The sequence below is a fragment of the Maniola jurtina genome, chromosome W, assembly GCF_905333055.1.
Source record: "Maniola jurtina chromosome W, ilManJurt1.1, whole genome shotgun sequence".
Classification (NCBI taxonomy): domain Eukaryota; kingdom Metazoa; phylum Arthropoda; class Insecta; order Lepidoptera; family Nymphalidae; genus Maniola; species Maniola jurtina.
This window is the reverse complement of record NC_060057.1, coordinates 7,157,715-7,185,175: the sequence shown is the minus strand read 5'-3', so window position 1 is coordinate 7,185,175 and position 27,461 is coordinate 7,157,715. Positions and strand designations below refer to the sequence as shown.

The 27,461-nt window shown below is 39.6% G+C and overlaps 2 long non-coding RNA genes across 2 annotated transcripts; one reads left to right on the top strand and one right to left on the bottom strand.

Moving 5' to 3' along the window:
* Window positions 1-3,131: 3,131 nt before the first annotated feature.
* Window positions 3,132-4,135, top strand: LOC123879935. Its single transcript, XR_006799109.1, has 2 exons — window positions 3,132-3,269; window positions 3,581-4,135. It is a non-coding gene; the product is annotated as an uncharacterized LOC123879935 (long non-coding RNA).
* Window positions 4,136-5,305: 1,170 nt separating this feature from the next.
* On the bottom strand, window positions 5,306-27,035 carry LOC123879757. The gene is made up of 3 exons (XR_006799065.1): window positions 27,025-27,035; window positions 26,344-26,345; window positions 5,306-5,995 (listed from the first exon to the last, which is right to left on the bottom strand). It is a non-coding gene; the product is annotated as an uncharacterized LOC123879757 (long non-coding RNA).
* Between the last annotated feature and the right edge of the window lie 426 nt (window positions 27,036-27,461).

The following is a 27,461-nucleotide window of genomic DNA, read 5'->3' as shown; positions in this document are numbered from 1 at the left end:
TTTTCAGTGACCAAGAGGACATAGTAAAACCAGGTATATGCCCAAATTACATTTAATTTGAACTAGTAGTTTATGAACTATTACAAGTCAAAGTTCCTTGATTCTGTAAGTGACACACTCACCGATCATCAAAATTCTAAGGTACTTCTAGCAGACCTACAAGTTTCAAATTTTGCACACAGTAAGTGTTTAGAGTATAAAGCGAGGAAAAATTTAAAAATACCTGAATTTCAGTCCCGTTTTCAAGATATACTTATTTTTAATTATTACTGCATAAGTAACTTTGTAAACCTATATAAAAAGATTGCAAACTTGCGTGATTACAAAATTACATTTGCAGTGAATTTCGAATAACTTAAGCGCCTATCTTACTTGAAAATAGACAATAATGAACCCTACTACAAAGTAATAAAAAGGTATATTTGAAAATAGACAATAATGAACCCTATTACCCAGTACTAATATGGTGTATTTAAAAATAGAAAATAATAATAGACCCTTTTACAGAGCAGGTAGGCAGTGGGAGTAGGTATGGCATATTTGAAATAGACAATAATGAACCCTATTACCGAGTACTAATATGGTACAGAATATGGTATATTTACTTCGAAAGCAACTTATACGCTACAATAGAAATATACAATAGAAAGCGCGAGTCGGAGTCGCACACAAAGGGTTCCATACCATCGAACAAAATTGAAAATTATGTACTTTTTAAATAGGTATTTTGGTTTAAAAAACAAAGACGCTTTAAAAATATCACATTTCTTGTATAGAGGCCCCCTTTATTTATTTTATTTTCATTATTTACTGTTATAGCGGCAATATAAATACACAATCTTTCAAAATTTCAATTATCTACCTTCTACATTTCATGAGATACAGCCCACTGACATACAGACGGACAGGCGGACGGCGGGAGCTTAGTAATAGGGTCCTGTTAGCACTCGTTGGATTCGGTCTTCGGAAAAAAAGCTTGTTTTTTTTTCAATCAATGCTATGCATTGTTTTTACAGACTCAGTCGTTTAGAGTTATTTGTCAATTTTGCCAGATGTGATATGTCAGTAGGGTTGCCAGTTGCCACCTATTAAATATATTTTCTTTTCTTAAATATCACCCGATTTCATATAAGGATACAAAATACTAAGGGGAAAAACTCACGTTAGTAGTGAACTTAGAAAAATATAATAAGAATAAGAATAAGAAGTGTTTATTTATTTTATTTATGATGTATTGTGATTACTTGGTAGATGGTCTTGTTTGCCAATACACAGTCAAATTTTTTATTAGATTACCAAGTCCTGATGCCAATATTATGGCCTTATGGCATAAAGCTATGTGGCTGAACTAAAAAAGCAATATTTAAATGACAATACAATGGTTTCAAAACAAAGTACTTTGAAATATTGTTAATATAAACCACGGCACATTAGAAATGACGTTATTAATAATCGGGACCTCATTAACAGCATCTTTAAATTCCAAGATATGTAAACAATCTGTTCTTGTTGAGTTTAAGATTAAACTTAATTTCATCCCGCCACTAATTATATAGCATTTATTTGGATTTAATTTGGAAAAGTATAGCAGAAAAATTTACTGCAACAATCAACAACTGGTGGAAAGCCAAAATAAGCAAAAAAAATTTATTGCTCTCATACCTACGTTACGTTTGCCCGAAATAAAGTAACATACGTTATTATAAAGTATGGTTGGCAGCCCTAAACGTCGAGGTCCATTTATGGGCTACCTCTGATGAACATTTGGTACTCATAAAATATAATTCAATTGTTAGTTAGTAGTACCAAGTTTTAAGTAAAATAGACGAGTTTGTGAACTCTACGAAAGAGCTTGCGTTGTATTATTTTCCCTGATTGTGGTGTTATCTTATAATATAATACTGTAGTAAAATAATTGTGAAATCAATAGCAAAAAGTTCGTGTAGCGAAGTTTTATTATTTTGGTGTTTTTAAAATGGACTATACTCAATAATCGTTAAATTAAATGACTGATACACTACTGTGCGTCAAGATTTTAAAACCCCGATAGTCTAAATTCTGTGACGTAATAGAGTGATATCCTGTGTTCCAGTAGCTGCACGTTGGGAAGTATTAGATATTAAGCTTATACGATAAATTATACATACATAGTTTTACCTATAAGTTATATTGTATTGAACCTTTATGCTTTTATCGGCGAAGCTTACTATCCCTTAATTTTTTTAATATAAACTTTTCACATTAATGGGATTAACATTTCCTAAATCTTCACAGTTGAATTTAAAATAACCGTTAAATTAACCGTACATACCTACTACTTACGCTGCACAAATATATGTAAATGTAGTTAAACTCATTTTAAGTAAATGCCTATCGTATTCCTTCACTCAAAACCATTTTATCTAATGTTACCATTTGTAGCGAATAGTTAGTTATAGTAAAACAAACAACGTATTTAATTTACTGTTAAAATGAATGATGCAACGGAATCTAATAGTTAGGCTACGCTAGTATTTTAGGTTATAGTAGCTCATCGGTGATGAGCAGTATCCGCGGTAGTTCCAACGGCATTCTGAAGACATTGGCTGAAAAGCTAGATAATCCATTTATGAGAGACTGGATTGGTTTGCACATGCACTCTTAGTGTCTCATGGGTGGGTATCTAGTCAAATAAAATTATATTATAATAAATAAACATACCTACTTACTAACATAGTCATAAGCAATTATTTGTATTACTAACAAAATGGATGTAATATCTGGAATAAAGATTATTATTATTATTTTCAATGTGCGCTAAGTGAGGGTTGGAATGATTGTAATTGAGGATAGATCAAATTATATTTGAATGATCCTTAAGGGGCCCACTGACTAACAGTTCGCCGGCAGATATTAATCTGTCAGTTAGTCGCAAGAGACCACATATTAACAGTCTATCTAAGGGTCTGTGACTGTGGTTTGTTAAAAACTTCAGGTCTGTGGCACTTTTCGATACGGGCCTGTCAGTCGGCGCGTTGACCGATGTCGGCCTGACAGTCCGTAACACGGAACAGAAAAAACAGTGGAAGTGCTAAGTAGGCGTGGCACGCGTGCCACAATTAAGCATCGTTATGCTTAACGGATCCCAGTCGCGTTCTCTAACATCGCGTAGAGTTGGTAGTCTCGCGACAAATTCATATTGCCCTAGCAATGCCGTACTGTTCCGTTTTGGAGTGTAAAAATGATAGTAGGACAAAAAATCTTAAAAATGGAGGTATTTCGTATCATCGGTAAGTAGGATTTTCATTGTTTTCTAATAAATCTTAATTTATTTCAATTTACTAATATTTAATAGAACGGTTAGTCAAAATCAACCTTAAACCATTAAGATAAAGTTTATTTTGGATTGATTCTATTCAATAGCGCTCGTTCGCTACTCGAGTAGTGATGTGGCCAAGTCGAATATTGAATTTATCGATTATATCGGTACAAGGAAATAAATAGTAAAGTAATAATTATAATTTATTAATGAGTGAGACGTTGCATTGATCACTAAATAGACATCAGTAGTTCCTTTAACCTTCATTTTAAATATTTTTAGGTTTCCCAAAGATGCAAGCATCAAAGAGAAATGGATAGATGCAACGAGTAGAGTTAATTGGATACCAACCGAACTGTTCGTCAGCTGTTGAAAGGATAAACAGAGTCTCAAGATATGTCACAATACGATCAAATTGAGGACGATTCAGAAATTGAAGAACTAGGAGGGCACTTTTCTGATTTCAGTAATAAAGCAATAGCCCATATTGCTGGTTACATTGCCCGAATGTTAATGAAAAAAATAAACTGTGATGTCTGTGTTGACGCATTAGTGACACATCATTTTCAACCAGAGATTTTCGAAAAGAAGTAGCGATAACTCAAATAATGCGAAAGTTCATAGGAACTCTTTTATTTAACGATATTGCCTCCCATCAAATTGGCGAATTTCTTGCGTCCAATCACGTTACCGATTTGATGAAGGCAATAGTCGAAAAATATATAAATGTTCGCATACATCATTTATTAAAATTAAAAATAAGACTTTCGAAACGCCAGTTTCTTAACAAATATGTTTTATTTCAAGGGCAATAAATAAAATTTTACTATTTTCATACGTTGCAGTATTTATAGTGCATACTTGTAAAAGGCATGCACACTTACCAGCACTTTTATTCAATTTTATATTTACCTTTTTCTAATTTTATTTTAGCGAATGAACAAAATAACGCGTATCTATCGATATCGATAGATAATTCAATGAGCTACGTGGTGCGGCCTTGGCTGAGTAGCATTAGAAATCGACCGATCACGAAAATGTCAACCATATGTTCAACGCTATTAAGTTTATAATTGCTACCACTTAGAATACCGCCATCTATGGTCAAGTAGGGGAATTAACTGGACAATCGAATCTAGTGTGACTATAGCTCGTAAGTACGTTCTTCCGCTAAAGCAAAATAAATCTTATTTCTAGAACGTCAGGGTTTGTTTCCAAATCTGTGACGTAGGCTAGTTTTGACTAAACTTAAAACGACAAATCAAACGGTTTGTTTCTTTGTAGTGCAATATATGTTTAACGGTATATTTGTATGAGTTTGGCGACAGCGGTTCCTATAGTAATTTTGGTGCATTGCACTTCCACTGTTTACGTAATCTCCAGTTTTATTTAAACACACACTTGCAGGTAGCCGGCCGGCGGCCTTTCGACAGTCGTCTTATGCCAGTTGATCGCCTTCAGATCTATAATTTTCAACATTGCAATATTTTTTCCAAAATGGACAACATACCTCAATTTGTATCTAGGTTTATAGAGAGCTTCCCCCGTGTTTATGAAAGGTGAAGGCCTGCCTGCCTGCCTGTCTGCCTGTCTGCCTGTCTACCTGCCTGCCTGCCTGCCTACCTGCCTGCCTATCTGTCTGTCAAGAAACCTATAGGGTACTTCCGCCTATCGTTATCGCAAAATGTTGGAAAAAATACCCGAGTACGGAACCCTCAGTGCGTGAGTCTGACTCGCACTTAGCCCGGTTTTTTTACGTAACATCACTATTACTTTATTACTGAGTATTTAACTGTCGACCGTCGTCTGCTAGTGTGTAGATCCCGAGCCGGTACGACCTTTGCCGGCAAGCGTTGCGGCGGCGGTTTGTAACTGTCGTCTACCGCCTGCTAGTGTGTGGACTCAAAGCCAGTACCCGACCATTGCCGGCAGGCAAATATCGCTTTAGAGCCACCGCAGACCTACAATTTCAAGTTGAACGACTATCGAACAACGAAATCGCAAACTTTCACAATTTAATCGGCCAACTATATCGTATCGGTTGTTAGACGCAGACTAACGCAGACTAAATTGATTTAGTCGGTGAGAGTGTTGCTAGCGCGGTGACGTGTGCGTGAAAATGCGGAAAAAAACGCTCTCATTGCCATATTAATAAAAACAAGACGAAAACAGAAGAGAACTTTTTGGGTTCACCCTGTATTAAGTGATAGATTAGAACATGGACAACATCATATCTTGCATTCTAAACTGAGATGTTACCCAGATAAATTTTTTTCATACTACAGAATGAGTACTCCTTCTTTTGATGAGCTTGTATATTTAATTGGTCCAGCGATATTCAAACAGGACACAACTTTTGCCGTTTGTTTTGCCCGTCGTCGATGGTCCGGGCGCGGGGAAATCACGTGCACACGTGCTGTCCTCATGCATCTTGCCGTGCGACTGACCAACTAAGTTGGATAGTCCGCGAGCTTGTATAGGGTCCCTGTGCTAATAAGCTGTCGGCCAATAGTTGGCCAACTTTTTAGTTGTACGTAATCGGAAGGGAATTTCGATTCTGATACAATCGATGTCCAATTATTTAGTTGAACAATTTAGTTGGATAAGATGTGCGGGATGTCATAAGTCACTGTGCTTATTTGTATACTCTGCGATTTAGTTGCCCAACTTGCAATTGTAAGTCTGCGGGGGCTCTTACTGAGTGGGCTATGTAGTTTTTTGTCGGCAGGCCACCTGATAGGACTAAATACTGCAGGCGAACTGTTAATCTGTGGGGCCCAGGTAATAATATGCTGTGGTTAAGATTGTAAATGTCAGTGGAGTGATTCTTTGAAGAGTGTTCATGAAGTTAAGATATGATTGATTTTAAACGCCACCAAGTTTCTTGCTGGTACTTCTCGCTAGGCTGTGGCATTCCGAACCAGTGGTAGATTAGTTTTAGATGTTTAGATAACGAAATCTCTCATGATTTGATTTAGAGGTTGCAATAGCAATTGCGACTTAATCATATGATGAAGTATTGAGGTTAAAGTAACTAGGTTAGATGGTTGGTATGGGTGTCGCTATAAGGGGTGGTTGGAGGCGGCCTAGGTAGGGTAGGTTAGGTTTATTTAGTTACATTAAGCTAGTGTGTTCAATGTGCCATAAGTGAGTGTTGGAATGATTAAAATTATTGAGAATAGTTCATGTCATTTAGTAACACAAGAATATTGTTAGTTTACACAGGTACATGCGACCTGATTTATTTGAGATAGAAATCCTGACTTATCCCACAAGCAAGAAGTCCTTAGGTTGAATTTCATTCTCACGCAATTAGGACTTTTGACCCTTCAAAATATACAACACTATTATTAGAATCCGTAACTGACGCACAAGAAAATATGGTACCCGAAAAGAAAAAAGGATGGTTACCTACCTACAAAAAGAAATGAGATCCCATCAAAAACATAACATGTACAAAAATCCAAGTCTCGCAACGTACCTAGTTCTTCTACCGCAAAAAGTTATGAGATCTAACATAAAACCAAGTCGGTTAATTTATTCAGTACCCGTAATATGAGAACAGCCATCCTACAAATTTGTCACAAATCATTACCTAATTAGTTAATTAAAACATTTCATAGTGACCGTATCGATATAAGATATTTTTATTTCTTTAATAAATATAATGACTTGGCAATTGCACACGGCGATGGAAACTACATACAACTAAATCTGCTTAATGTTAGCGCTGTAAGCACTTTTATGTTTGTGTAAATATGCGCCCAGCTAGCGCTATGTTCAACTAGGACTATGAAAATATTTGATTAAAATTATTCTTACGTGTGTTAGATATTCATAAATAAACGCAAGTATTATAAAATACCTAATGTATACAATTTGTAGTGTTAGAAACGTGGCAACCCTTCGCGATGGTAACATTGAGCTGTCAACAGCGATGACGGTTAGGATAGTCGAGTGAATCATTAGAAAAGCGATTGGGGAAAAGCTATATTGTGTAAAATGCATATAGAATGATATCATTGTGAATCTTAGAATAAGTACGCAGTTGTGAATATCTAAGTAATGATGATGAGCTTAATGTCTTGAATATACAATATATATAAACCGAAGCACTGTGTTTGATTAGCAACAGTGTCAAGATGTTCCGAGGGACGTAGAAGGGAAGGCTCTGTTATTATCAGAAGCCGGGATGTTATTCCACGCCAAGAGCAACGGATTTATCCTGAAAAACGTGTATACACTAAGATGTTGAAAGCACCTATATAGAGTTGGGTCACCAACTCAACTTCTCAAGAAACGATGATTATATCAGAGTGAACAGCAAGATTGATATTGGATTGGTACCTACCTCTAGAATGGAATAAGTAGAAGTCATAATTAATAGTAACTGGATAATTATTATGAGTTAATTGAAAGTCCAAAATAAGGATGTTCTGATTGCCACAATGGACTGTAGTATGTAGTGACATATCTATCCCTGAGACTGAGTCTAGAAGGTTATATCTAGTTATGTAGTAGGTATTAATTCTAAGACTGGATTGCATGCACAATAATCAGGTACCTACATCAGCAAATAACAATAAAAGAAGAAAATGAACATATCACATGAATGAAATCTAGTTGAAAGGGTAGTGCCTTTAAAGTATTAAGTAGGTACCTATATAAAGTAGAATCAAGAAAACAAGTAGGAAGTTATGTACCTAAATACTTAATTGTTACACCACAAATCCACAGGAGGCACGTATCCTTGAAGTTTCCAATCAATCAATCTATCTTTTTTTAGTGTGAATTTGTGTAACATATCAACTTACATATAAAGAGGCCTGGCATAACCATAATCAGTTATTCTGCCATAATAGTATGGTAAAGGTAGATTCTGGTACTTTGCTGTTGAGTAGGGTTGTTGATGGGTTAAATAAGCCTAATACTGACAGACTGTTGAAAGAGGAGGTGGTAAAAGATTATTTTAATTTATGTAGAGGGTTCTATAATTATTCATTAAGTATGTAAATGTGGTTATTAACGGGTGTTACTTAAACACAATAAGTCTGAGTGTATTTTATGTTTACTATTTTTCATGTCGGACAACTTCCATGTATTTGATGTGATGGTACAACCTGATGACGGAGCGGTCTGCTATCATGAGATGAACAAATGTTTCCGGGTTGCATCTGTGGTGGAGAATTCAGTACACATGGTCCTCAAAATAGTACGATGTTTGGTAAAAGTCATATACACTGGTAGGTAAAGATAAACACTTGGATTATGTGGGTAAGTTGATAGAGTAAGTGATGAATAATACTAATTATACTAAGTGTGCTTTATGGTTGATTAGAACAGCACTCTGGTGAGGTCAAGGGACAGCTGGTATATAATGTTATAAGTTAGTTTAATATGGCCGAGAAATAGTTATTTTGGGTGGTTGTATTGTGCTTAGGTAGGTATCTAGAGTAACACCAAATGAATGGCAGAAGTTACCTAGGTCAACTTATTGACTAGCCACTAGCTTTGCCTGTGAATATGACTAGGTACATAAAAGTTATAGTTTGTAATTGATAGCACTGGGATAATGTAGTTTTAAATATACCTCCTTATCAGTGAAGGAAGTTACAGAATAGAGATTAATTTCTAACTTCCTACAGGCAGTGACAAATTTTGCCATGGACCCACCTAATTATTATCGATATTATAATCAGTATTACTCAGATTCCTGCAAGTAGGCACCTACCTGCTAAGAGGGGCAAGTGCCTACCTACTCAAATGTTGCATTTCAAATAGGAGGAATGTTGGCAAAACAAGTTGTAATTTGTATGTGTGATGAAGTGTAGACATATTTTCAGTTATTTTAGTAAGTTTTACTAATTTCTCTACTCTTATTTTGAGGAGAACAGTGCAGAAATAGAAATAGAAAGATATAAAGTCTAAGATTTGGGTAGCTGCAAGTGTGCATTGACTACAAGTGGTAACTGATTGAAACAGATAGTTCAAGTAGAGATTAGGTTGTTGGTAATACCGATTGTTTAAGCTGTACCAAGCTCTCAAATTTTATGAAACTCTAAGGATGTGTTGACTACAGTCACATTATAACATACAGTTAAGATGGGAATACTGGTGACATATAGATGGCTGACAGGTTGCTAAGGTGTAGTCGGTCCTGCACGGACACTGCAAGAGTATCTATAAAGTATAAGGATATACAGTCTTGCTAGGGTTGTTTTATATAATAACTAGCTGATGCCCGCAGCTTCGCCCGCGTGGATTTAGGGTCTGAAATCCCGTGGGAAAGTTGTCACAAAGTTCCTCTATCGATTAAAAAAAAAAAATTACGGAAATCGGTTCAGAAATCTCGGAGATTTCGGTGTGCATAGGAAGAAAAATACAACTCCCTTTTTGAAAGTCGGTTAAAAAAGTAGCCTATGTTACTCCCTGATCAATCCTCTACTTGTCTGTGAAAACCCCGTCGAAATCGGTCCAGCCGTTCCGAAGATTAGCCTTTTCAAACAGACAGACACTCCAATTTTATTTATTAGTAAGTATAGATATACCTGTAAACGAAAGGGAAAATACAGAATGTATGAGTTTGGCTTGCCTGGAGCGTGATGTATCTTTGGGAAATTCAATCAGCCTCATCAACCTATCAAGGGCTCAGGTCTAAGCACAGGTTCCAGCTCAGAGTAGGAAAAATTGGATATGGTCCTCTATGTTAGCTATAAAATACAGTAGATATACATAATCATACAATATTACATTTGAAGGTGACCACTTCTTTTTAAGTTTTCAGCTCTCAATATAAAGAAAGGATTGCAGAAACTTTATGTGATGAGATATGTGTTGGGTGTGGGTGTGTGGGTGTTTCATTACCCCCCACCTTACATCAAATTTTGAGTTCGACTCTGTGGTGAACATGGGCTTACAGATTCTCTACTGGACTAATACTGAACACAAAGGAGAGGGGAAGAGATTTCACCTTGGGTGGATCGCCAGATGATACCACACTACTAATAAATAGGTCCACTTTGCAAATCAAGAGTATGTTGGGGCAACAGTGAACCCATTCTGAATCTGGAAGTACCTACCAAATTAGTTTACTTAGAGAATTATTAGTTTACTTCGAATACCTAGGGGATGAAAACATTTCAGGTTTCATATCTGACTAAGTATGTACATACCAGAAACAAAAAGACATAAAACACACATGTTCGCAGAAGTACATAGGTATGAGAATTATTGTATCTTATCTTGTAAGTAATCTTTGTGTATATTATAAATTAAATTTGCTACGACCAACTTTGAAGTGCATTATGAAAGTCAAAATAACCAAATAGAATTGAATTAGTTATTTACTTATCAGCGTAGACATAACGGTGGCACTCACACATGTTCTACCCTATTTAGGCAGTGAGAATGTTGGCTGCCATAATATAATAAATAATTTGTATTAAGAGATTTCCTGTTTAAGTGAGTAGGTTATGAATATCATATCTTGTGATCTATACCCATAACCATCTACCGTCACACAGTTATGCAATGAACTTTTCACCTTTTAGATGTTATTTATTTAAATTATTAGTAAACAAAAGTTATTATGATGTTGATTGGATGTGTTTGAAAATATTCGTTTAAACTCTGAATTATCTCTAGCAAATCACAGTAAAAATCAAGGAATTGAAACCCTCTTACACTAATAAATTATGTGCATTTGTGATTATCAGAATTAAAAAAAAAAAAAAAAAGGGAAATAAAATTGATATAAGTACAAAAAGAGAAATTTATTATATCACAGTCTTTAGGTATTTACGACTTAGTAAAATATGCTCACTGAACTACCAGGGGTGTACGTCATAGTTGCTATAACTATTATTGGTATAACAACTTAATAGGTGATACTGCTTACTATAAGTAGAGGTTATCAGAGCTGAATGAAACTTACACAGAACTTTATCTATACAAGTACCTAATAGAGGCCACCACATCTATGTGATCTATTGAATGAATGAGAAAATAACCATACTATATATTTACCCAATACATACTTATAACTTGCAATGAAAATAATAATATTCAAACATTCGGTACCTATGTTGATCTTGGAGCATCACATGGAACACAATCTCGAGTAATCAAAGTGATTCTGAAAAGATGAGACCGGCTCGATAAAAGAGTCCATTTATTTGTAAGTAATAGTAGTAATTTATTCAGACCATGATTTAAGTGATTAAATTTGATTTCAGTATTAACTACGATTACGATACTATATTTGATGTTTAGATATTTCTGTGTGATGATAGTGGACGTTATATGACTAAACGATTACTTTGATTTTGATATTTTGATACTATATTATGAATGAAATGTTTTGATATTTTGTGCCTTTTATTTGATGAATAACGATTACTTTGATTTCAGTACTAGGATTGTGATACTATATTATGATGCTTAGATATTTGTAAGAAAGATGATTTAATATTTCATAAAATGATAACACTATTACTTTGATTTCAGTACTACGATTGTGATGGTATATTAGGGTGCTTAGATGTTTCTAGACGATTTGATATTTGATGAAATGATTAACGATTACCTACTATGGTTTCAGTAATACAATTATGATACTATATCATGATATTTTGATAAAGCGTAGGGTATTGGATGTATACTTATGATAAATGTGTGATGCTATTATTTTTTTTATGTGATGTTCACAGTGAAATTATCTTGGAGTCTATTGTGTCTGTGGGCGCATGGCCATACGAGTGTACAATAAGCTACCGGAACGCTTTAAAAAAACTCAATTTATGCCATTTTAAATCTAAACTTTTCAAAACCTTGTTGAGTAGGTGCTATTACTCGGTAAATGAGTTTTTTTAAGGATGATATCAATAGCATAGTATAATATTTTGTCACTTTGTTTTGTCTCTTTCTATTGTAATATCTATTTCCTGATTTTTATGGAATTTGAAGTAATGCAATTGATTCCCAATTTTGTTGACATTAATTTAATTTAATTTATTTTGTTATCTTAAATATTTGCACACTAATAATTTAGTAGAAAGTTAAGGCCTCTAATCATAAATTTCAATCTTACTGTACCAACTTTCTTGCAAATAAATTATCTTATCTTATCTTGTGGGCTCTTGACTTGGCGGTGAGGGGTGCGGTGCAGATGTGTAGTGGAGTCGTTAGGTACGTCTGGAAGTCGTAGACGGCCGTGAAGTCTTGTGGCAGATGAGCTCTTGACTTGGCGGTGAGGGGTGCGGTGCAGATGTGTAGTGGAGTCGTTAGGTACGTCTGGAAGTCGTAGACGGCCGTGAAGTCTTGTGGCAATTGGGCTCTTGACTTGGCGGTGAGGGGTGCGGTGCAGATGTGTAGTGGAGTCGTTAGGTACGTCTGGAAGTCGTAGACGGCCGTGAAGTCTTGTGGCAGATGAGCTCTTGACTTGGCGGTGAGGGGTGCGGTGCAGATGTGTAGTGGAGTCGTTAGGTACGTCTGGAAGTCGTAGACGGCCGTGAAGTCTTGTGGCAGGTGGGCTCTTGACTTGGCGGTGAGGGGTGCGGTGCAGATGTGTAGTGGAGTCGTTAGGTACGTCTGGAAGTCGTAGACGGCCGTGAAGTCTTGTGGCAGATGAGCTCTTGACTTGGCGGTGAGGGGTGCGGTGCAGATGTGTAGTGGAGTCGTTAGGTACGTCTGGAAGTCGTAGACGGCCGTGAAGTCTTGTGGCAATTGGGCTCTTGACTTGGCGGTGAGGGGTGCGGTGCAGATGTGTAGTGGAGTCGTTAGGTACGTCTGGAAGTCGTAGACGGCCGTGAAGTCTTGTGGCAATTGGGCTCTTGACTTGGCGGTGAGGGGTGCGGTGCAGATGTGTAGTGGAGTCGTTAGGTACGTCTGGAAGTCGTAGACGGCCGTGAAGTCTTGTGGCAATTGGGCTCTTGACTTGGCGGTGAGGGGTGCGGTGCAGATGTGTAGTGGAGTCGTTAGGTACGTCTGGAAGTCGTAGACGGCCGTGAAGTCTTGTGGCAGATGAGCTCTTGACTTGGCGGTGAGGGGTGCGGTGCAGATGTGTAGTGGAGTCGTTAGGTACGTCTGGAAGTCGTAGACGGCCGTGAAGTCTTGTGGCAATTGGGCTCTTGACTTGGCGGTGAGGGGTGCGGTGCAGATGTGTAGTGGAGTCGTTAGGTACGTCTGGAAGTCGTAGACGGCCGTGAAGTCTTGTGGCAATTGGGCTCTTGACTTGGCGGTGAGGGGTGCGGTGCAGATGTGTAGTGGAGTCGTTAGGTACGTCTGGAAGTCGTAGACGGCCGTGAAGTCTTGTGGCAATTGGGCTCTTGACTTGGCGGTGAGGGGTGCGGTGCAGATGTGTAGTGGAGTCGTTAGGTACGTCTGGAAGTCGTAGACGGCCGTGAAGTCTTGTGGCAATTGGGCTCTTGACTTGGCGGTGAGGGGTGCGGTGCAGATGTGTAGTGGAGTCGTTAGGTACGTCTGGAAGTCGTAGACGGCCGTGAAGTCTTGTGGCAATTGGGCTCTTGACTTGGCGGTGAGGGGTGCGGTGCAGATGTGTAGTGGAGTCGTTAGGTACGTCTGGAAGTCGTAGACGGCCGTGAAGTCTTGTGGCAATTGGGCTCTTGACTTGGCGGTGAGGGGTGCGGTGCAGATGTGTAGTGGAGTCGTTAGGTACGTCTGGAAGTCGTAGACGGCCGTGAAGTCTTGTGGCAATTGGGCTCTTGACTTGGCGGTGAGGGGTGCGGTGCAGATGTGTAGTGGAGTCGTTAGGTACGTCTGGAAGTCGTAGACGGCCGTGAAGTCTTGTGGCAATTGGGCTCTTGACTTGGCGGTGAGGGGTGCGGTGCAGATGTGTAGTGGAGTCGTTAGGTACGTCTGGAAGTCGTAGACGGCCGTGAAGTCTTGTGGCAATTGGGCTCTTGACTTGGCGGTGAGGGGTGCGGTGCAGATGTGTAGTGGAGTCGTTAGGTACGTCTGGAAGTCGTAGACGGCCGTGAAGTCTTGTGGCAATTGGGCTCTTGACTTGGCGGTGAGGGGTGCGGTGCAGATGTGTAGTGGAGTCGTTAGGTACGTCTGGAAGTCGTAGACGGCCGTGAAGTCTTGTGGCAGATGAGCTCTTGACTTGGCGGTGAGGGGTGCGGTGCAGATGTGTAGTGGAGTCGTTAGGTACGTCTGGAAGTCGTAGACGGCCGTGAAGTCTTGTGGCAATTGGGCTCTTGACTTGGCGGTGAGGGGTGCGGTGCAGATGTGTAGTGGAGTCGTTAGGTACGTCTGGAAGTCGTAGACGGCCGTGAAGTCTTGTGGCAATTGGGCTCTTGACTTGGCGGTGAGGGGTGCGGTGCAGATGTGTAGTGGAGTCGTTAGGTACGTCTGGAAGTCGTAGACGGCCGTGAAGTCTTGTGGCAATTGGGCTCTTGACTTGGCGGTGAGGGGTGCGGTGCAGATGTGTAGTGGAGTCGTTAGGTACGTCTGGAAGTCGTAGACGGCCGTGAAGTCTTGTGGCAATTGGGCTCTTGACTTGGCGGTGAGGGGTGCGGTGCAGATGTGTAGTGGAGTCGTTAGGTACGTCTGGAAGTCGTAGACGGCCGTGAAGTCTTGTGGCAATTGGGCTCTTGACTTGGCGGTGAGGGGTGCGGTGCAGATGTGTAGTGGAGTCGTTAGGTACGTCTGGAAGTCGTAGACGGCCGTGAAGTCTTGTGGCAATTGGGCTCTTGACTTGGCGGTGAGGGGTGCGGTGCAGATGTGTAGTGGAGTCGTTAGGTACGTCTGGAAGTCGTAGACGGCCGTGAAGTCTTGTGGCAATTGGGCTCTTGACTTGGCGGTGAGGGGTGCGGTGCAGATGTGTAGTGGAGTCGTTAGGTACGTCTGGAAGTCGTAGACGGCCGTGAAGTCTTGTGGCAGATGAGCTCTTGACTTGGCGGTGAGGGGTGCGGTGCAGATGTGTAGTGGAGTCGTTAGGTACGTCTGGAAGTCGTAGACGGCCGTGAAGTCTTGTGGCAATTGGGCTCTTGACTTGGCGGTGAGGGGTGCGGTGCAGATGTGTAGTGGAGTCGTTAGGTACGTCTGGAAGTCGTAGACGGCCGTGAAGTCTTGTGGCAATTGGGCTCTTGACTTGGCGGTGAGGGGTGCGGTGCAGATGTGTAGTGGAGTCGTTAGGTACGTCTGGAAGTCGTAGACGGCCGTGAAGTCTTGTGGCAATTGGGCTCTTGACTTGGCGGTGAGGGGTGCGGTGCAGATGTGTAGTGGAGTCGTTAGGTACGTCTGGAAGTCGTAGACGGCCGTGAAGTCTTGTGGCAATTGGGCTCTTGACTTGGCGGTGAGGGGTGCGGTGCAGATGTGTAGTGGAGTCGTTAGGTACGTCTGGAAGTCGTAGACGGCCGTGAAGTCTTGTGGCAATTGGGCTCTTGACTTGGCGGTGAGGGGTGCGGTGCAGATGTGTAGTGGAGTCGTTAGGTACGTCTGGAAGTCGTAGACGGCCGTGAAGTCTTGTGGCAATTGGGCTCTTGACTTGGCGGTGAGGGGTGCGGTGCAGATGTGTAGTGGAGTCGTTAGGTACGTCTGGAAGTCGTAGACGGCCGTGAAGTCTTGTGGCAGATGAGCTCTTGACTTGGCGGTGAGGGGTGCGGTGCAGATGTGTAGTGGAGTCGTTAGGTACGTCTGGAAGTCGTAGACGGCCGTGAAGTCTTGTGGCAATTGGGCTCTTGACTTGGCGGTGAGGGGTGCGGTGCAGATGTGGAGTGGAGTCGTTAGGTACGTCTGGAAGTCGTAGACGGCCGTGAAGTCTGGTGGCAATTGGGCTCTTGACTTGGCGGTGAGGGGTGCGGTGCAGATGTGTAGTGGAGTCGTTAGGTACGTCTGGAAGTCGTAGACGGCCGTGAAGTCTTGTGGCAGATGAGCTCTTGACTTGGCGGTGAGGGGTGCGGTGCAGATGTGTAGTGGAGTCGTTAGGTACGTCTGGAAGTCGTAGACGGCCGTGAAGTCTTGTGGCAATTGGGCTCTTGACTTGGCGGTGAGGGGTGCGGTGCAGATGTGTAGTGGAGTCGTTAGGTACGTCTGGAAGTCGTAGACGGCCGTGAAGTCTTGTGGCAATTGGGCTCTTGACTTGGCGGTGAGGGGTGCGGTGCAGATGTGTAGTGGAGTCGTTAGGTACGTCTGGAAGTCGTAGACGGCCGTGAAGTCTTGTGGCAATTGGGCTCTTGACTTGGCGGTGAGGGGTGCGGTGCAGATGTGTAGTGGAGTCGTTAGGTACGTCTGGAAGTCGTAGACGGCCGTGAAGTCTTGTGGCAATTGGGCTCTTGACTTGGCGGTGAGGGGTGCGGTGCAGATGTGTAGTGGAGTCGTTAGGTACGTCTGGAAGTCGTAGACGGCCGTGAAGTCTTGTGGCAATTGGGCTCTTGACTTGGCGGTGAGGGGTGCGGTGCAGATGTGTAGTGGAGTCGTTAGGTACGTCTGGAAGTCGTAGACGGCCGTGAAGTCTTGTGGCAATTGGGCTCTTGACTTGGCGGTGAGGGGTGCGGTGCAGATGTGTAGTGGAGTCGTTAGGTACGTCTGGAAGTCGTAGACGGCCGTGAAGTCTTGTGGCAATTGGGCTCTTGACTTGGCGGTGAGGGGTGCGGTGCAGATGTGTAGTGGAGTCGTTAGGTACGTCTGGAAGTCGTAGACGGCCGTGAAGTCTTGTGGCAAATGGGCTCTTGACTTGGCGGTGAGGGGTGCGGTGCAGATGTGTAGTGGAGTCGTTAGGTACGTCTGGAAGTCGTAGACGGCCGTGAAGTCTTGTGGCAATTGGGCTCTTGACTTGGCGGTGAGGGGTGCGGTGCAGATGTGTAGTGGAGTCGTTAGGTACGTCTGGAAGTCGTAGACGGCCGTGAAGTCTTGTGGCAATTGGGCTCTTGACTTGGCGGTGAGGGGTGCGGTGCAGATGTGTAGTGGAGTCGTTAGGTACGTCTGGAAGTCGTAGACGGCCGTGAAGTCTTGTGGCAATTGGGCTCTTGACTTGGCGGTGAGGGGTGCGGTGCAGATGTGTAGTGGAGTCGTTAGGTACGTCTGGAAGTCGTAGACGGCCGTGAAGTCTTGTGGCAGGTGGGCTCTTGACTTGGCGGTGAGGGGTGCGGTGCAGATGTGTAGTGGAGTCGTTAGGTACGTCTGGAAGTCGTAGACGGCCGTGAAGTCTTGTGGCAATTGGGCTCTTGACTTGGCGGTGAGGGGTGCGGTGCAGATGTGTAGTGGAGTCGTTAGGTACGTCTGGAAGTCGTAGACGGCCGTGAAGTCTTGTGGCAGATGAGCTCTTGACTTGGCGGTGAGGGGTGCGGTGCAGATGTGTAGTGGAGTCGTTAGGTACGTCTGGAAGTCGTAGACGGCCGTGAAGTCTTGTGGCAATTGGGCTCTTGACTTGGCGGTGAGGGGTGCGGTGCAGATGTGTAGTGGAGTCGTTAGGTACGTCTGGAAGTCGTAGACGGCCGTGAAGTCTTGTGGCAGATGAGCTCTTGACTTGGCGGTGAGGGGTGCGGTGCAGATGTGTAGTGGAGTCGTTAGGTACGTCTGGAAGTCGTAGACGGCCGTGAAGTCTTGTGGCAATTGGGCTCTTGACTTGGCGGTGAGGGGTGCGGTGCAGATGTGTAGTGGAGTCGTTAGGTACGTCTGGAAGTCGTAGACGGCCGTGAAGTCTTGTGGCAGATGAGCTCTTGACTTGGCGGTGAGGGGTGCGGTGCAGATGTACAGTGAAGTCTTGTGGCAAATGAGCTCTTGATTTGGCGGCAAGGAAAGCGGCTGGTTATTGATTTGAAGCAGAAAAGATTGGAATTTATGAATATGTTTTCAAGTAGTTAGTAGTTTAGAGTTAAAGTTAAAGTTTATCATGCATTGTATAGCTGAGGAATAAAGTCAGTTCTTATGAGTTGAGGATAGTTCTATTAATATGAATTACTCGAAAATTATAATCTATTGCTGAAAATCTTGATGTTTAGGTATTATAATGACAATAGGTAGAAACTGTTGCGTATAAAATATAAAAATTTAATAAGTTTGAGGACAAACTTAATGTAGTGAGGACGGCCGACTGTTAGATATTCATAAATAAACGCAAGTATTATAAAATACCTAATGTATACAATTTGTAGTGTTAGAAACGTGGCAACCCTTCGCGATGGTAACATTGAGCTGTCAACAGCGATGACGGTTAGGATAGTCGAGTGAATCATTAGAAAAGCGATTGGGGAAAAGCTATATTGTGTAAAATGCATATAGAATGATATCATTGTGAATCTTAGAATAAGTACGCAGTTGTGAATATCTAAGTAATGATGATGAGCTTAATGTCTTGAATATACAATATATATAAACCGAAGCACTGTGTTTGATTAGCAACAGTGTCAAGATGTTCCGAGGGACGTAGAAGGGAAGGCTCTGTTATTACGTGGTTATGTTGCTGTGCAATTGCCAAGTCATTAAATTTATTAAAGAAATAAAGATATCTTATATCGATACGGTCACTATGAAATGTTTTAATTAACTAATTAGGTAATGATTTGTGACAAATTTGTAGGATGGCTGTTCTCATATTACGGGTACTGAATAAATTAACCGACTTGGTTTTATGTTAGATCTCATAACTTTTTGCGGTAGAAGAACTAGGTACGTTGCGAGACTTGGATTTTTGTACATGTTATGTTTTTGATGGGATTATTATTTTCTATTTTCAAATACACCATATTAGTACTGTGTAATAGGGTTCATTATTGTCTATTTTCAAATATACCTTTTTATTACTTTGTAGTAGGGTTCATGATTGTCTATTTTCAAGTAAGATAGGCGCTTAAGTTATTCGAAATTCACTGCAAATGTAACTTTGTAATCACGCAAGTTTGCAATCTTTTTATATAGGTTTACAAAGTTACTTATGCAGTAATAATTAAAAATAAGTATATCTTGAAAACGGGACTGAAATTAAGGTATTTTTAAATTTTTCCTCGCTTTATACTCTAAACACTTACTGTGTGCAAAATTTGAAACTTGTAGGTCTGCTAGAAGTACCTTAGAATTTTGATGATCGGTGAGTGTGTCACTTACAGAATCAAGGAGCTTTGACTTGTAATAGTTCATAAACTACTGGTTCAAATTAAATGTAATTTGGGCATATACCTGGTTTTACTATGTCCTCTTGGTCACTGAAAATTCAGACTTCTAGCTTTATCTGCAACGAAGTTACAGGGGGGTCGAAAGTGACACGAATGGGTTCGAGAAAAGGATGTTACGGTGTACCTCTAGCTAGACTTGGCCGGAGGCACTACCGTGCCTCCAGATAAAATTTAGACAAGATACTTAGTAGGTTAAAGTGTTGTTTTATTTGGTGTTATATTAATCTCACTGTTTGGTTTTTAGTGGATCACCGAAAATCGTTGGGTGTCGCGCCACGAAGAAGAAGGTAATTTAACATCTAGACCGCGAAGTGGCCACCCGCGTTATATATTGATTCACAGCGGAGATCTATGGTCGAACAATATGAAAATGGTGTCCCAAACATGGAATCTGGACGCATATCTGTCAATATGTGGGGTTGGATGAGTGCCGCTGCACCTGGTGAACTAGTGTCAATTGCAGGGCGCCCCACAGCTGCACATCATATGGAAGTGTTACGTGACAGCATGTTGCCGACTGTGTGGTGTGTGTATCCAGTTGTTGATAGCCACAACTATTATTTGTGCATGATAACTCTCCTGTGCATCGAGCACATATAGTGCGTGATTGGCTTAATGAAAACCCAGACATAACTATTATTCCTTGGCCAGCAAGATCACCAGACGGGATATGCGAAATGAGAGGACTGCAGAGGAATTAGAGGCTCACTATATGGAACTGTGGGAGAATATTAGAAGACCGGATATCTGTTTCATTATAGTCGGATCCATGCGGTGGCGCTTGCTTGCTGTTATTGAAAATAGTGGAGGTTATATTAAATACTAAAACAATTTACTTATAAAGTTATATCCATTTTACTTTTAGTAATTAAGTCTTTAAACATAGAACATAAAGTATTTTCTTTTCTTAACTTATATTATGTTAATAATATATCTTACTAAAATTAACAGACAACAAAAGCAGCGCCGCCGAATGATTACTAGTTTTTGTAAGGTTTAGCTTCAATTTTCTTTTCTTTATGAAAACGATTACTTAAGCTATAACCTTTAAAATAGATTGAAAAAAAATAGCTAATACTATCTATTTATTACTTTTTAGCAAATGTAAAAAGATAACAATGAAAAAATTACATTAAATAACTTGACCGTAACTGGAAGCTTTATATTGAGAGTAGCATTTCCGTTTCCGTCGATTTCATGCCAGTTTTCGTACTTTTATTGATGTCATATCCGGTTTTGTGGCGCCACCTGGCGGGGTCGCGCTCAAAGTTTTCGTAAATTGCTCAGCGCGGCCATGGCTTCATTGGCGTTTTGTTTGCCGTCGAAGCAACTTGCAATCAGTCAACACGAAACGATGCAAGATATTTTATTTTATTTTATTGTGTGGTACTTTATAAAGTGAATTTGGTGAATAATTCGCAGTAAGTACTTATTTTTAATTTATATTACATTATGTAAAATGTAAAATATAATAATATGTACGTGATCAATATTTTTAACGGTTTGTCCGTTCGGATCACAGTACTTTATATTTATTTGCCAGAAGGTAGTTATTAAAAACTTTTCGTACTTGAGACGATGTAACAATTAGAAACCGATTATTAGAAATGAATTTCAAATATTTGAAATTAATATTATTAGCTAAAATTTACCTTTTAAGTCTGTTACAATATGCTCATTTTATTGAGAGGGTACATGACGATAGTTATGACCCCGATTGCATTTTGAAATGAATCCTCTCGGATTTATACGAGAAATTCTTTTAAGATTATGATATGTCTTTTCTAGTTATTGTTATTGTTAATTCAAATTGTTACATCGAATAGTAATGAAATTACAGGTAACTTTTATAAAAATAAAAATATCACACCTGACGATCCTCAGGATGAAATCGAATAACAAAGTTCGTGTTTAGATTTTGCTTTCAACAGGTTCTAACCATTAATTAACCAGGTTCCAGGTTTTTCAGGTTTAGCTAGCGCATCTTGGTTTTTACGTGTACCTACACAGTACATTAAAAAGTCTTTGATAAAACTCAAGGTTCATAGACCTAGAAACAAACAAAGAGGTAAAAAAGTATGATACCTTGCAATTTCTAGCAGATAAAGCTTATGCAGCTATCACATACTGCATAAACAAAAATAAGCCTAGATTTTCCTAAAAATTGTGCTTTCTTGACTTTATTTTTATTCGTATATAAATTAACTGAAAATCAATATTAACTTAAATAATAATATTAAATTAACTAAAATATTGACTGAAATCAATAATCAGACTTCGTCGGGTCTTTCCACAATTAGTGGGTAGCTACAGCATAGAAGGTATTGCGATGCGCTGCGAAATTATCACGAGCCAGGTGGGTCTTTTGGTTACATCCATATGGGAAAAAACGAGTGGAGTTTGTTAATATTTTTTGGGTCGAAAAGAACACATTTATTCAGTCAAAAGCTAAGCAATTATTATTAGTCCGCTGCCTCTCGCGGGGGCAAGGCATTGAAAATGTTACCGTTCCATCGCGTGGAACTATTTTGCATACACTATGGTAAATTATTTTGACGATTCAAAAGCAATTGCAAAAGTGTATTTGAATAAAGATAAGATAAATTTATTTGACCCAGCAATAAATAGAAAACACATTGAACGCGTTCGCCGCTTCACAAGCACAGAAAATTATAATTGTTGCCGTTCCATCGCGTGTAACTACTCGACATGCACATTGCTTTTCTGAAAAATGGTCACCCGCCTCTCGTAGGGGCCATGCATTTCAAATGTTACCATTTCAATAGATAGAGCTGCCATGACTACCTTTGCCGTGCATTGAGCCTATTCAATGATCAATATCCACTGATCCACTTATCCACTCTCGTGGGTTGGATACCAGTATGATCAATATCATTCAACCTTCGCAGGGTTGATCCTAACATGAGCAATATTATAACACCCTCGCGGGGTGGATACCAGTATGCTCAATATCATCCACCCTCGCGGGGTGGATGCCAACATGATCTATATCATACACCCTCGCGGGGTGGAAACGAACATACCGGTAATATCTACAAAGGTCATCTAAAAAGTTCTTATCGTTCCTCAATCAGGACTGGCGGTCCAAAAAGGTAAGTAAGCCACCCAGTAATCAGAGAAACTAAACCGACCTCGTTCCAAGCAGGTTATTTAGTGCACTGTCTTTCGCAATGAAAGAATATAGGGGCACCAGAGGTTATACAAAGGTTATTTCAATGGTATCGCATACCAACATTTAAAAAGCCACCTATTGTTTTTCCCAATGAACTGTATGCAATAGTGCGTAAAATGAATCATGAAGCTTGCACCGCACGCCAAGCTTCCTTTTCACCTTGTTTCTGGTACCGAACTCCGAAGTGTCATCCCGACCAAGATCACATCTTAGAGTACGAAACAACTATGTATGTTATGGCAGAACATTTCATTTTGATAAACATGCAAAGTCTGTTTTCATGTAGTGAAACAGTCTTGTGTCAGTGCTTCTTATTGAGGCCATACGGGAAAGTTAGACAGATTAGATGATAACCTACCTGCCGTTCGGACTAACCACGGTGTCTATGGGTGATATTAAGAGAATGGTGAAATATGAGTCCTATTTTACTTAATCGACTTGTCATAGCAAGTTAAGGCAAGTACATGCTAAATGTACAAGAGACTTAATACATGTACATTTTTTACATGCATTAAGTTAATATCTACTACAGTCAAACTTACTGTTTTTGGTATATAAAATTTGAGAATTGGTTCTTTGGCCACGAAAGAGTGAGTCTAACTATTTAGAAATACTATGGAGACCCTAGAAAATGCCTCCAAAGAGGGCTGTTGGATGTAAGAACAGTTAGAAACGCTAGTTAACAAACCAATGACCGCTGGATAATCCAAGATCTATCCAATACTGGTAGATCACTATTATCATTCGTTAGACGTCCACAGCTGGACATAGGTCTCATAAAGAGACTACCACATGCCACGTGATTACACTGCATGAATCCAGCGGATCCCTGCGACTCGTTAAATGTCGTCTATCCATCAAGTGGCGATCTCCACGCTGCACTCCAAGCTGGCAGATGCGATAAATAAATTATAAGGGCTAAAGGAGAAATATTAGCTACCTCCACTAGTTCATGTTCTAGTAACGGATGCTTTGGATCAGGCTTGGGAGCATTAATAAACAATCTTTATCTATCATGCTCTTTGACAGAAAAGGAAAAAATGCTTTACTCTTATCAAAATGATAGTCTAATTTACCCTTCAGAAGCTTCAAGAAGGCTCACTTCTTACGCCTTAGTTCAAGTCTCATTCAAAGTAACGACGAGACGTTACTCTCTCATTTACTAAGAAAAAGAGGAATGATGTTCATTCTTTCATTCATTCATTTGTTAATAAAGCATATTTACAAGGTTAAAGGATGTTGTTATCCTTATTGAATAAAACATTCCAGATACTGGAATTATGGCTTGACAAATACACCATAGCATACAATATTATATCCGGTATGTATAGTAATCATGTAAATAATTTGTATCTAATATCATAGCCAACCTCCCAGAGTGGCAATACGAGCTTGTGTGAAAATAATATTTGCAAAGTGGGTAATCCTGGAGGTCGATCTATTCACCTCGGAGAAAGCATTCGAAGTACACAACTATGCACTCTTAGATTTGATGGACCATCAAGTCCTGTTTCACGATGCTGTATCTCATGAAAGTTTCCATTGGCATAGTTGGTTTACGCCATTATTTTCAATTCTTCGTCTTGACTCTTGACCCATCTCAATTGGTCAAAAGAAATATTTTTTGAATAGTTGATTTAGTTTATATAATTTAGTCCGATCGAAAGTGTTTGGCGGGCCTCGACCGTTTATATAAAACACAGCCTCATTGACTCGCAATGGGTCTGTCATTGTCTTAAGAAGTCTAGAAATAATGAGTGGTCCTATACATTAGACACATAAACCTAAACAGTAAATCACTGCTTAATTTCAAGCGGAAATCTATCTTGAAACTATTGAATAAGCTTGAAAACGTTGATCTTCATGGTCTTTAAAGAAAAATATTGATACGAACCTAAAGTATCACAATTAGCACCAGTTTTGGCACATAATATAAATGACAAAATTTAGAATTTTCATTCCTCTTACACGAATCTGTAATTGGATCTGTTATTGGATATATGAAATAAAAGTCAAGTAATGTTTGTTAATGCGCGTGTTTTATATGTGCTATATTAATGAATAAAAGCAAATTCACTCAATTATGTATTCATGTCCAAGCATGTTTTAAAATCGATTTCTTCAGAAAGATTTGAAATCCACCCGTTTGGGGTGCTAATAATAACTTATTACTTAACTAATCATTTGTAATATCTGCGTTTTTATTACTGCTTACTATTCAGATAACTTCATATTGCATCAAAATCATACCTTAGAACGAATGATGTGTATTTAATAAAACTTGATGATTATAAAATTAAAATCTGACATTTGCCCTAAATTCGGCTCAAAATCTGAAATAATAGACAACCAATCAGAAATTGCTTGTAATAAGAATCGTCATAACGGGTATCTTTACCCTCTTTTTGGATTTATATGTGTAATTGGTAATTAATTATATTGAACGACAGAGTATGATATGCTACAAAATATAATGCTCTATATTTTATAATGGTTAACGGATTAAACGTGCCTCTCGTACAGTAGGTATAGCAGACTGGGTAAAAACCTTTTTGAAAGAAACAAGCATATCTGCTACTTCTAGTAGCATAGGTACACTCAACTCAGGGAAAATCATTCTTATGATGAGATGGCCCATGAAAATTAGCAATCAGCTAATACAATTCAAAAATTTTCTAAATGTAAAGTGATTGAAGGCAATGTACTTAGTCCAGGTGGTATCGCTCAACTAACTATTCTTCAGTTCTATGACTGATAGTTAAAATTCTTTTCTTTATTGATTTGTATTCAAATAAACAAAATTTTGTTTATGAAAAAGAACATAATATCATATAAGTACTCATTATGGTACAAATGATATCACATTGGCGTAGAATTCTAATATCTATTATGTGGCGTCACCAGGCGAAAACAAACAGGGTCTCAATATAAAGCTTCCAGTTACGGTCAAGTTATTTAATAGTAGCGTTTTACCTGAAAATAAAACGCATATTAAAATACTTACCTCACTGGAAGCTTTCAGTAATTCCTGCCTGGTGATATTGAGCCAATGAAGCCATGGCCGCGCTGAGCAATTTACGAAAACTTTGAGCGCGACCCCGCCAGGTGGCGCCACAAAACCGGATATGACATCAATAAAAGTACGAAAACTGGCATGAAATCGACGGAAACGGAAATGCTACTCTCAATATAAAGCTTCCAGTGAGGTAAGTATTTTAATATGCGTTTTATTTTCAGGTAAAACGCTACTAATAAAGTCGATTATCTAGTAAAAAGTGTTTTTTTCTTATTTACTCTTTTTATAATATCAATAAACAATAATTATATAAACAAAAAGTCATTTTATTAAAAATTTTTTTCTTTTCCAGGATCCTGGGTATAGTCTTCCTCATATTCGGTGTTTCGTCCGCGGTTCGCGGAGCTCCCCAGTAACCCCAAAATTCCTAATCAATCGGAATCGGTATATAGTGAGTAGGGCATGCAGGTACCTCGTGCAGTGCTCTTCGTTGCCGGCGAATATCGGGCCCGATTCTTCTTGCTTCTTGCTTGAGGCACTTTAGTGTGTTTAGTGGGTGTGGTGGAATGTGGTATTTATTGCACTCTAACCGAAATTAAATTAACAATTATGCCGAGAGAAGGCGGCGAGTCGCGGCCGCTCCAACCGAAAACCGATGAATGAATTTGACAGTGACACTGTCACCTGTCAGACGACAAACGACAGCTGGAGTTGCCGCTTAAATAATAATTACCAAACATTCGGCTTCATCACCTCTTCATCATCGGCAGCCTCATCTACTGCGTGGTTCTCTGCCGGGAGAACCCCTACCCTCGACATCCCGAGGACTTCTACTGGTCCAAGACCATCGGCCCTTCGGAAATACACTACAGTGCTAGTGAGAAACCGTATCGCCAAAATGGACATAATGGACATAGATACGACAAATACAATGGAAACGGAAAGTATTCCGATAGAGAAAGTGCTAAGGGTTACTCGGATAGAGAGAGTAAGTTAAGTAGGTACTGAATGTTTGATTAATAAAGCTGCAGACACATTGTTGTGGTACCTACGTCGGGTTACGGGATAGTACAAGGCGATCAGAATCGAACATTTTCAAGACACGCGACAGCGTGTCTCGCCAAGTTCGATTCTAATAAGAACGGCGGCACGCTGACAAGTGTATATTACACGAACCATTTCGAGCTACTTTTGACCCCCCATAACTCAGAAACTATTGAACCTACACATTTGTAATTTTGCATATCTATTAAGACCCCTTTAAACGCTTAGAATCCAAAATTTCGTGAAAAAATCTTTTATCGATATTAAGTTATTAAGGTCTGAAAAGTGCCATTTTTAACACTCACTCACTCATCACTCACTCATCAAAAACCTAACCTACTTCCAGGTGACTTAGAAACTTCAAATTTGGTATAGTGATAGGTAATTAGGTGTATACAAAGGAAAAAATCAGAAAATATCAAATTATGTTTTAATATGTCATATATTATATGACAAAGTTATTGGTGTGGCTAGTAGAACAGCAAGTATGGATCGAGGTGCACATTTTAAGTTTGTAAAACTGTGTAACGTTGGTTCGTTGATCCGTTGCTCCATTGCGACGTGATTGAAGAACAAACAAATACTTGCTCTTTAATATGGGTAGTAATGGGTGATTTACTTCCAAAGCAAGGAACATAACATTCTATCTTCATATATACTAGTGACCTGCCTCGGTTTTGCTTGGTTTCACACGGACAGGTAGTACAATACAAACTATTCACAGAGTTGATTTTCCGTTGTATGTTTTAAGTGGTCTAATTGTGTATTTTTTTTGTA